This window comes from Heptranchias perlo, chromosome 9 (genome assembly GCF_035084215.1).
Source record: "Heptranchias perlo isolate sHepPer1 chromosome 9, sHepPer1.hap1, whole genome shotgun sequence".
Classification (NCBI taxonomy): domain Eukaryota; kingdom Metazoa; phylum Chordata; class Chondrichthyes; order Hexanchiformes; family Hexanchidae; genus Heptranchias; species Heptranchias perlo.
Window position 1 is genome coordinate 16543683 of NC_090333.1, and position 11797 is coordinate 16555479.

The window sequence follows — 11797 nt, forward strand, 5'->3', positions numbered from 1 at the left end:
TCTGCGCCTGCGCTAACTCCTATACCAAAATGAAGTCTGGCGCATGTCACGCTGGAAATGTCTTGGATGTCGAAGAGGCCGTGTAGCGCCGAAACAACAGGCGCTACACGGCCCAATTTAGCGCCCTCTGTGCCTTCATCCAAGTCATTGATATATATTGTAAATAGTTGAGGCCCCAGCACTGATCCCTGCGGCACCCCACTAGTTACAGATTGCCAATTTGAAAATGACCCTTTTATCCCGACTCTTTGTTTTCTGTTAGTTAGCCAATCCTCTATCCATGCCAGTATATTACCCCCAACACCATGAGCTCTTATCTTGTGCAGTAATCTTTTATGTGGCATCTTATCGAATGCCTTTTGGAAATCCAAATATACTGCATCCATTGGTTCCCCTTTATCCACCCTGCCCGTTACTTCCTCAAAGAACTCTAATAAATTTGTCAGACATGATTTCTCCTTCATAAAACCATGTTGACTCTCCTTGATTGTATTATGTGTCTCCAAATGTCCTGCTACTACTTTCTTAATAATGGATTCTAGCATTTTCCCAATGCCAGATGTTAGGCTAACTGGTCTATAGTTAGCTGCTTTCTGTCTCACTCCCTTCTTGAATAGGGGTGTTACGTTTGCAGTTTTCCAATCCGCTGGGTCCTTTCCAGAATCTAGTGAATTCTGGATGATTACAACCAATGCATCCACTATCTCTGTAGCCACTTCCTTTAAGACCCTCGGATGCAAGCCATCAGGTCCAGGGGACTTGTCAGCCTTTCGACCCATTAGTTTCCCTAGTACTTTTTCCTCTAGTGATAGTGATTGTTTTTAGTTCCTCCCTCCCCTTTGCCCCTTGATTTTCTACTATTATTGGTATGTTATTAGTGTCTTCCATTGTGAAGACAGATACAAAATATCTGTTCAATTCCACTGTCATTTCCTTGTTTCCCATTATTATTTCCCCAGTCTCATCAGTTGGCGTGGATTCAGAAGGGCGGCGGAAATCCTGCCCTGCCAGAACTCTTGCATCAAAAGGATAATGCCAAGCATAATCTTATTTGTTGTTTGTGGGACTTTATAGCCTGTTTTTTTGCACTGTACAAGTGACTACAAAAGTAATTGTTTATGAAGTGCTTTGGTTATATAAATGCAATTTATTTTTCTTCAAGGGCTGGATAGAATGGGTGTGGGTTGGTTACTGGATCCTTCACCAATAATAGAGTATTTAAAAATAAAATATTATCACTGTTGCACCTCTGCTGCCTTACAGACCCAACTCCAACCCAGCGCTCTTGTCTCGGGGTGAGGCGGCGGCGGCGGCGGGGCGCGCGGGCAGCAGAACTCGCGCGCTGGTCACGTGCAGGGCGGAGGCGGCGGTTCGTTTCGGTTCGAGCCGACCTGAGTGAGAGGCGGGAGGAAGGATCGGGTCGCGTTCCTGAGTGTGTCACGCTGAGAACACCTTTACTTCAATTCCCGGTGAATAATTAATCGGAGTTGTCCACCGTGTGGCAAATACCAAGAAGCAGCGAGATTTCTGATTATAGAAAAAAAAGTGTGAGAGGAAGTTCACAAACTACGGTTGAAAGTTGGACCATGGGCTGGTTATCTTATAGGAGCATCGAAATAAGAGATATTTTACCTTCAACTTTAGGAGCATCGTAAACAATTTTACAACACCAAGTTATAGTCCAGCAATTTTATTTTAAATTCACAAGCTTTCGGAGGCTTCCTCCTTCATCGTTCACCTGAGGAAGGAGGAAGCCTCCTAAAGCTTGTGAATTTAAAATAAAATTGCTGGACTATAACTTGGTGTTGTAAAATTGTTTACAATTGTCAACCCCAGTCCATCACCGGCATCTCCACATTTAGGAGCATCGAAATAGGGGACATTTTACCTTCAACTTTCGGAGCATCGAAATAGGGGACATTTTACCTTCAACTTTCGGAGCGTTAAAATAGGGGTCATTTTACCTTCGACGTGGGGGGCATTTTAAAATCCAAATGAGTGATAGTTCATTAGGGTTGCCAACCCTCCAGGATTGTCCTGCAGTCTCCAGGAATTAAATATTAATCTCCTGGACACTACTGCAAGCAACCTGGGAGAAAATTCATAGGAGCATTAAAAATTGAATGTTATTTTCATTGAACACTTTCATTTATTAGCTATAAAAATATTGGAGATGGGGCAAAGTCTGTTGGACTGAATCATCCAATCGGGTAATGAAGAGTCTTTGCTTTCCAATTGGCGTTAGAAGGCGGTGTGCTGTGAGAATGGATGTGTAGGGTGACCAATGGTGGAGCATGGGGGTGGGACAGTTAGAGGTGGGAAGTCGTGTCATGAAACCTCCAGGACTACATCTAATCAGAGTTCGCAATCTTAGAGTTCATGGATCTGGAATTCATACTCTCTGGCTGGTCACGCACAGTCGATGGTTCAGTTACCTTGGGATTGGATGGCTGGTGGATCCATTTAGTTGGAGGTTGTAATAATGCTTCATGGGAGGAAGAATTGCTCCTGTAGTGTGTTTTTTATTTGTTCTCAGGATATAGGTAAGGCCATGTTCGTTGATGATCCCTTGTTGCCCTGGAAGGTGGTGTGATTTTTATTTTCTACTTAAAACCACATAGTGTCGACCATACCAGATAGGGGTGGCAGATTACCTTACCTGCAGCTTTTATGATTTTTTTCCCCAACAAATTTAATGATTTTTTTGGAATTCAGTTTCACAATTTAGTGGGATTTGAACTCCTGGCCTCTGGGTTGCTGGCTCATTACCATGATGACAACATTACTGTACTTGTGTATTATAAATGCATTCAGAAAGAATTACTTTATGAGTTTGCTATCATAGTAATTCCTTCCCCACCACGTGTTCTCAATAACCATAACACAGATGCCATGCTTTTCATTTGTTATAAAAATGACAATGACCTAGTTTTTGATAGTTGAGATAAAAAGATAAACAGCCAAATGCAGGACATATGAAATAAAAAGAAAACAGGAAATTTTGGAAGTGCAGCCTCATCAGCATCTGAAGAGCGAAAAGGCGGGTTGACATTCAGGTGTAGGCCATTCATCTAAAAGATTAACCTGCAATTTCTCTTTTCCAATACTGTGTAATTCCAGTATTTTCTGTTTTTGTTTCACATGATTGTTTCACTGTATTGAATAATGGTGAATTATGCTTATGTTGCCATTAGGTAAGAGAGAGTGGTCTCGTATACAAGATGCTCGAGTTTGAAGAGGATTGTTTGCTACCCTTGGATGCTTTATTTTTTGAAAAACCCTCTTCAGAGAAAGCGTATGTTATTCCATGTTTTACTATATAAAGGTTCTTTATCTTGGCACACTCAGTCTCCAGTTCAAACCTGCCAAAGACTCAAATTACTTTGAACTTGGCTTGCTTCAGCTGTTATGACATGTTCAGTTAAGTTTCTGTAGAAACAGAGAATAATATATCATAGCCTGCAGTGAGACATGGTAAATACTCCCAAAAGTGACAGTGACCAGATAACTCAGGAAAGCCAGTCAAGTTAGCATTGTGAATGGAGATCACAATTGATCATATCCCTCCGCTGCCTACAGCATATTCTACTTCTAATGTTTTCAACTGAGACACATTAATTTTAATGACTTTTTATAACTCAGAAAAATTTAAGCTGTGTTATGAGGTAATATAGTGGAAATGGGAAGTCATTAACCATAGTAGTTTCTGTTATTCAAAGGAGGCTGCCCCACATTTACACAATTGTTTTCTGTTCATCTCTATCATTGGGATGTGTTCTACTAGTCTGTAATATCTTTGCATCTTCTCCTGACTGTGTATCTGTGTGTGGGGGGGCCTCTTCACCCCCCCCCCCCCCCCCCAATCCTTTAGCAGCCATTTGAAAGTTTTTTTTGCCATATTTACCCACATAACTAAAGTCATTCCAAGTCTAAATAATTCATGGTTTGTGAAGCGCTTTGGCATATTTCTAAGAGACTTGATCAGGCGCTCTATAAATGTAAGTCTTTTAACTACTGTGGGAGCTTCTTCCTATTATTCTTCAGATCAACCTCTCGCACACATGCAGATGAATTGATTGGCAATATCATACTTAATAGAAAGAGAGTCAGCAGGTCTTTATTGTTATTTTTGAAGCCTAATTAGATGGTGATAAACATACATATATAAAAAAGAATTAGCAAACAACACAACGGAACATACTGATCCTTTCCCGGACTGACCAACCTGCTGGATCCAGGGTATAATAGTTAAGCTCAGGTGATTTTCTACATATTTCTTCTGAGGGAAAAGATAGAGCTGCTACAATAGATGAGATCATTTTTGACTTGAATAGAACAAGAGCTTTTTTATAATGTGTGACAGCATTGGCCCAAAATTTCTTGGAGACTTTATATTTTATAATGCAAATGTCCCAAGGAAATTGTGGTGTAAGTGACTTGTGCTATTACTTATGCCACACCATAATTTCCTAGGACTTTTGCGCTGTTCTGCCATTTCACCTCACCAAAACATTGTACGGTTAATTATAATAAAATCAATGACAATTGCGAATTTGCTGAATGAATGCTACTTTTATTGCCGCTGCAGTTTAGACCATTAAAGAATGGTTCTAGTGGGCTCAGTATGCTTGGAAAAAAGGCCGTTTGGTGGTGTTTATACAAACAGTGCATTTGAGGCAAACAATTCACAGTTCCACTGCTTACTTTCACTCACCTCCCTTAAAGTCCAAGTGCAGAACAGATGAGCTGATTAACTTTTGCTTGAAAAGCTTCATTTTTTAGGACAGATCTCGAGTTATAAGACTACTCCCACTAAATTTAAATCAGTTTGGACAAGCCTTTTTGTCACTTTTTAATGCAGTTTAATTTCCAGGTGATGGTGCAGTTTAAGGCTCTCCCTGGACTTGTTCCTATCACATTAAGTTGAAACACGATCCCAATGTGGAGAAGGGCTGGCTCCCGGTAATAAATCTGTTAGCTGCTCCAGATGCTGCATTTGCTGCCGAGGCAAATACTTTCATCCTGATTAATCTGAATTCCTTATATAATAAACCTTGGATATTGCAGTACTATTGCAACTACAACATGTCAAAGTTAATTATTGTTTTAAAAAAAACCTAACAATGCATTTTCACAAACTTGGTGGAAGAGCATTCTAAGTAGAAGTTAGAGATAAACCTCTAACTTTATTCTAATACAATTCTGATCCAAACATGCAGTTTCAGTGCATGACATTCACTCACATTATACAGTATTCCTGATTTCCTTATAACTGTCGTCCATTTCTTAGTGTTTCAAGGCTCAATACACTGAGAATTGTTGGTCAGTTTCATACATTGGCTTGTTGTTATTAAATAATGCCATGGTATTCATAATGTCCAGTTAGCCCACCAGAACAGGCAGAGAGGGTCTCTTTATCTCATCCAAAGAACCTTCAACAATACAGCACTCCGTCATTTACATAGTAAAAGGGCCTACTGGCTGAATCAGGCAGGCACTTCGGCCACCCAACCATAGACCTTTCCAAAGATAGCATCAGCAGGAACGGGGCAGTAAGCTTTCCCCCTCTATTTTAGGGGCACTACTGCCTTGTTTCTGCCCAGCAATGCCAGTGAAGATCTCCCCATACAGTGCTATCCATTGAGCCAAGTTGACACTTGAATGTAAGAAGAAATGCATGTGCCAATATTGAGACAATGAATTTTTGGCTGATGCTAAGATTTCTAAAGCGAGATTTTACTGACCTGGATGAAAATATGATGAACTTTTCATGAGAAATTTATGATTCTAATTGGGGATTAATTTCATCATTAATTTTTTTGAAGGAATTATCAATAGTAATGGCTTGGATCTCACTGAATCATGATAGAATTGGTGTTTGTTAAAGTGGTAGTGTTCCAGGTAAGGTATTTAATTCAGAAGAATCAAAAGGTGGATGTATTAAATGAGATAGGACTATGTTAATGTGGAAGTCTGGCAGGATGGCTTTAATATAAGGACAAAGTAGGAGAGTACTTGAGGAAAAGGGAGTCAATAGGTGAGATGCTGCTGAGGAATATTTCAGATCTGTATGGAAAACAGAAATGGCTGACATAAATTTTCAGTGATCTGGGTTTCAATCTACAATTATAAGGATGTTGACAGTATTCAAGAAGGAGCTATATTAAGGTCAATCTGGTGAGACACTAGAGATGAAAACATTTCCATTTGGAATTATAGGTCTTGGTAGAAAGATAATTAAAAGAAAGAGTATCAACAACCTTTTCTGAAGAACCAAAATTCAATAGTTTGGACCTTTCTAGTATCTAGCGGTCAGTCTGGATGAATTGAATTGAGATGTTGCATCTTGCCTCCACATGAGGACAATACATCGCATCTGAGGAAGTTACCATAGAGCTAAATTGGTAGCCTCAGAAGATATGGGAACCAAGGTTGTGTCAACCAGGATAGTGTGATTAATGGGACCTTCACCCTTTTCTGCCTTAACTTTTCTAAGATGGGTGCAATCCAGATGAATAAAAGGAACGCCCCAGAATATGCTATGTAGAGAATGTTCATTGCAAATAAATCTGTGTAGGGCTACATTGAGTATAATCTGGAGCGTTTTGAATACTCCAGATACTAAAAAGGTCTCGTACTTGATGATGAAACCGAACAGAGTTCAATAAATACTTAAGTGGAGACCTCATTTATACTAACTTAATCTAATTCCCTTTTCATTTCTGGTAATACAGATATATAGGTAAACATTTTATGTTGTGGAGAGTTATATATTTGACACACTGAGCTAAAAAAGATGTTCTACTAATACTTTGATAGGAAACTTATCAATCAAGAAAAGACTAGTTGGAACATTGTCCCTGCTCCACCAATTTCTGAAATACCAGCTGCTCAAGAATTGCAGAAAGAGCTAGAAAGGCTAAGATCTTCAGGTATAATGTATTATTTTAACATTTCAAACCACCTTTTTCTTTTTTACTTATATTGCTATTTCTAGAGGTTCTTCTTTATCAGTTTTAAAAAAAAATTCCTTGCTCTGCTTTTTCCCTTGTTTTGTTAATCACTTAGCATAGCAGTTGACCTCACATTCTTTGATCAGTTTGGAGTAGAGTCATGCAATCCAACAATTCAAACATCAATTTGATTCTGTAGGTAGCTAATCAAAATTCCAATTCACCAGGGAAAGTTGGACTTGTAATAGGTTTCCATTTATAAATCAACTATTGTGCTGTATTAATAAATATTTATTGCTAAATCTTTATAAATTATCAGCCAGTCTTATGTATTGATAGATATAGAACATGTGAACTACAAACAAGAATGCACTATAAAGGAGTGTACTTTCACCTTTAAAATGTCTTTATTGTAAATGTGGCAAGCTGTTAACTTATTCACTTCTTCATCTCCTGGTTTATAAGGATACTATCAGATCGATAGAGCTTCAAAATCAAAACAGAACATTTTAGAAGTATACACTTGGTCTGTCAGTGCATAAAAAAAGTATTTAATGTTTCAGGTAGAGACTTTTCATCAGAACATTCTGACAAAGGGTCTCCACCCAAAATGTTGTACTGTTTTTTCTCATTTCTGTTTCCAGATGCTGACAAACCGGTTGTGTATTTTCAGCATTTACAGTTCTTATTTCAGATTTACAACATTTGCAGTATTTTCTTTATACAGACCTTCAGTTGTCTTTTGTTATTTATCAACTTCATTTTGACTTTAAACAGCTTCTGGAATCTCTCATCAGTTTCTCATTGCTTATATTACATTACTTGCATTTATTTTTGCACAAATATGTTCAAGGCCGTCAAAATGTTCTAAATTTATTTTTTCGAGCTATCAGAACTAATACCAAGGCAATTTCAGTTAACTAAAGTCTGCTTTCTGAGTGCCATTTTATGTTCTTGCAGTGGCCCCAAGTGGCTGGAAAATGGGAGAAGGGCTGACTTTCTTATAGATAATCTGGGATTACTGAATCCAGATTTCCCCAATATGTAAGCATTTTACCGTGTTAATATAGTGAACTGTTGTGCTAGAATCTGAGAATTGCCCAAATACATTTTGCCTCCATTCTTGAAACAACACAAACCTCTCATCTTGCAATATTTAGGGTCAGAATAGACTGCATTTCTACCTCTTACAGGTAACAGCAGTCCCTGCCATCATACCAATTCCTAGCAGACCAGTCAGTCACATTTGTACTTACTGGAGGAAACACAGCACTTTTCCTAGGTACGGCGTTCCAACCTTTTTTAATGTTCTGCACTGACAGCCTGTCACTTGATAGCCAAATCATGGCCTTTGCATTGTCAATCAGCCCACAGACTTTTCAAACAGCATGCTAAATTCATAGCACTGTAGCTTAATTATCATACTGATCTATGGTTTCTCTGACCCCAAGATTCAATGACATGCTTTAATAACTAAAATTTATTATAATTCAACTTACATTTCTGAGATCTAGTAAAATCGAAGAAAATTACACAGGATTAATAGAAGTAAATTGATCATAACTATCTCAGTTTTTAATAGATAAACACTTCCCAAAAGCCCCTTGTGACTGAGTAAAACATCTATACACACACAAACTACTGTGTGGGGTCAGGAGTACCAGTGCTTACTACAACTGTGAACTGTGTACCTTAGCAGAAATGTAAGAGGGATCCACTCACTGCTCATCAAGGCAATCCTGACCCATCATTTGCTTTTGTTTGATTACAAATTATAATGTAATATTACTGTGCTGCGACTTCCAAGGCCTATGCAAGATGGGTATTACCATGTATTTGGGTCTCTACCTACTGTTAGTATTGCACATAGTGGTAAAACAGTGGAATGTAAATTATGTCCTGTATATCCAATTTTTCCAGGCTGCTTCATTTTTCTCTTCTAATTTACGGGTTAAAGTTCCATAGGTGACAGTATCTGTATGTAAGCCCCGATGTTGCGATCCCAGCACAGTCTGTGCTGCGAATGGCTGATTGCCTTGCCAAGCTACCTTACAGCACATTGAAGTGGTTGCCTAATTCTGTGGGATCAGCTCATTTGAATAATTTACATAAGCTTGCAACACAGCTTTGCTTTGCGCTGTAATTACCTGTGGGTCTGTGTAAAATCTGGCTGGCTGATTTATAGGGATGTGTACATTTAAGGTAAGTGGTTGCTTATGGTGGAAAATATTATTTCAGCCTTCATAAAGTTTCAAAATGTCAGTCAAAATGAAGTGAAAGGAAATACGTTTTGGAGGCACAAAATGGAGTCTGTGCTCAAGTGATGAAGTGGTGCAGCATTTGTTTAATACCTGGCAAAGTACCTGCTATTCCATGTGATGGTTTGCCACTTAAAGGCATCCTCTCCAGAGGACAGCAATATACTTTGACTTTCAAGAAATGGTGGCCAAGCTCAATTGTCTGCAGTCTTAGGAACTTGGTATCTGGGAAACATTGTGTACCCTGTCGAGCTCATGCCTGCATTCCACAGGAAAAGTAATGAATGTGTCATCTATTCCAAACATGGCCTCGGTCATTTGCTCGATGCATCTATGGACAGCTGATTGACTGATTTGACATGTGGCACATATGGGTGATAGCTTTGAAGGATCCAATAGGGTGTAAGTTTAATACACACCCATGAGAAGAGACATCTTTCTGGTACAAGTTGTCTGCATGTTGGTCTCCCAAAGGATGGCATACCTATGTAACAATCTACTTTGTGAAGTGGAGATGCCAAGCAGGTCCTCTCTGACCTGTCCGAGAAGCATTATCTAGGCCAATGAATGCGCACCCAGAGATCAGACATGATGCCTAAATTACTGTGCACCTGTCTTTCTTGTCCCTTCAAGAACTGCTCTTCCTCTTCCAAATTTAGGAGTGCCATTGGAATTCCCAAAAGAATTTCCATCTCGCTTTCTTTGGTTGCTGCAAACAAAATAGCAACTGGAAGCATGATGGAAATGCAAAAAAATGGTCCCAACAGCAACATTAATAACATTAGAGATAAAACTTTCCAAACAAAAGTTACACAGTGATAGTCACCTTTTAGGAGCCTATTCCAACAGGCCATGCCATCCACATACTGCAGAACTGGTTCAAAAGAGCAAGTACTGCTATGAGTGAGGAAGCAGCTAGAAAACCAAAAAAATCAATGAGAGACCTACTTGAATAATTTTAGGAGCCTTATGAAGTTTGTGCTGGCCACTATTACAGACTGAAAAATGCTGGAGTTTCTCCTGACCAGGAAATGCAGCCTGCTGTGAATCAGGCCTGCTAGCCTGTATGTTCAATTTTGCACCCTGCGCGCACGCCAGCTGAATCTCATTAAATCTGCCCTGTAGTATGTATGATGAAAATGTAGAAAAAAATGCTGCAGTGTGAACTGATACAGGTCAGCTTTTTTTGCCAATATACTTGTAATTCATTGCCTTATTTATCACTGTTTCACTTTTCTGTTCTTTCTGTCATACTTTGTCACTATTCAGTTTTGGGATTGTTTTCTATGTATTCCAACTGATTTACGGGTAAAATGTGTAAATTTAAAATATGTCCAAATGATTGTCAAGAAGGAAACACGTGCAAGTGTTTGAAGATAAGTAGGTAAGAAAAAAATAGAATAAATCCTCAGAGTACTTAGTGAAGGTTAAATTTATATGTATTACATAAATGTTTGACATTTTGGAGTTTTATAAAAGCTGAAGGATAAAAACACAACTAGAAGTGAAAAGAAAAATCAAAGAAGATAAGAGAGATAAAAGAAATGAGAACAGTTCTGAGAATGTTTCAAAAATATATATAAAGAAGTTAAAGAATAAATCCAGTGTACTGGAGATAGTTTTTTGTTTTGAAATTATATAATTGCCAAAAACCAGAAACTTTGTACACATCACTATCAAAAAAATATAGAATGATAGAATCACAGAATTTTACAGCACAGAAAGAGGCCATTAGGCCCATGATTCCTGCACCAGCTTTCTGTAAGAACAATCCACTTAGTCTCATTCCCCTGCCCTCTCCCCATGCCCTTAAAACATTTTCTCTTTCAAATATTTAAAAGCTCTTATGGACTCTGCTTCCAATGTGCTTTTTGATAAAACTATTGGTTGAACCCCAGATTTGAGTTACCAGCCAGCACTGAAACTTGGACCTGAATCATGGTAGTGTTGAGCAAGTGTGTTAACTGTTAATGCTTGTTTGTTGTTGCTTAATCTTTATATGGCAAACGCACTGTAATGGCACAAAAACTGTATTTATTGTAGCAAACATTTAAAAAAATTATATTAGCATTCTGGTAATTTTACCAAGAGCATTTTCTAATTTTTTCTTTAGTGAAATCTTGTTGATGCTGATATAATGGTTGCCCTGTCAGATTGTATGTCTTTGTGCTTTATTTCTGCAGGCATCAATCAGTCACAGAAGAAATTTGTGCCACCTTTAAAAAAGAAAACTGAAAATGAATGCCAGTCACAAATGGTTCTTGATTGCCAATATATGCATACCCCAATCAAACGTAAAACATTTGAAATAGGGTTAAATAACTCCCTGAAAGATCAATCTCAGTTTAGGTTCAGAAGTGACAATTCTATCCCTTCAACCAGCCTGTTAAATGACAACAGTAAAGGTCACAGCAGACATCAGCATGAAGAGACATTTGATAATTTGAATTGTCTTAGTACTTCACATCATAACCCTGAGGAGAAGGATGAAAGTGCTAACTCTTTGTTCAGAAAAAGGTAATCTTCTTCATTTTGTATTATGCAGAGCTCCCCGTGTTTTTCTGCAGCAAGACTTGACAATGATTG

General features: G+C 38.4%; 1 long non-coding RNA gene across 1 annotated transcript; it reads left to right on the forward strand.

Moving 5' to 3' along the window:
- The first annotated feature begins 1389 nt into the window (after positions 1-1389).
- Positions 1390-11460, forward strand: LOC137324962 (uncharacterized). Its single transcript, XR_010963756.1, has 3 exons — positions 1390-1469; positions 3195-3295; positions 11395-11460. It is a non-coding gene; the product is annotated as an uncharacterized lncRNA (long non-coding RNA).
- The last annotated feature ends 337 nt before the right edge of the window (positions 11461-11797 follow it).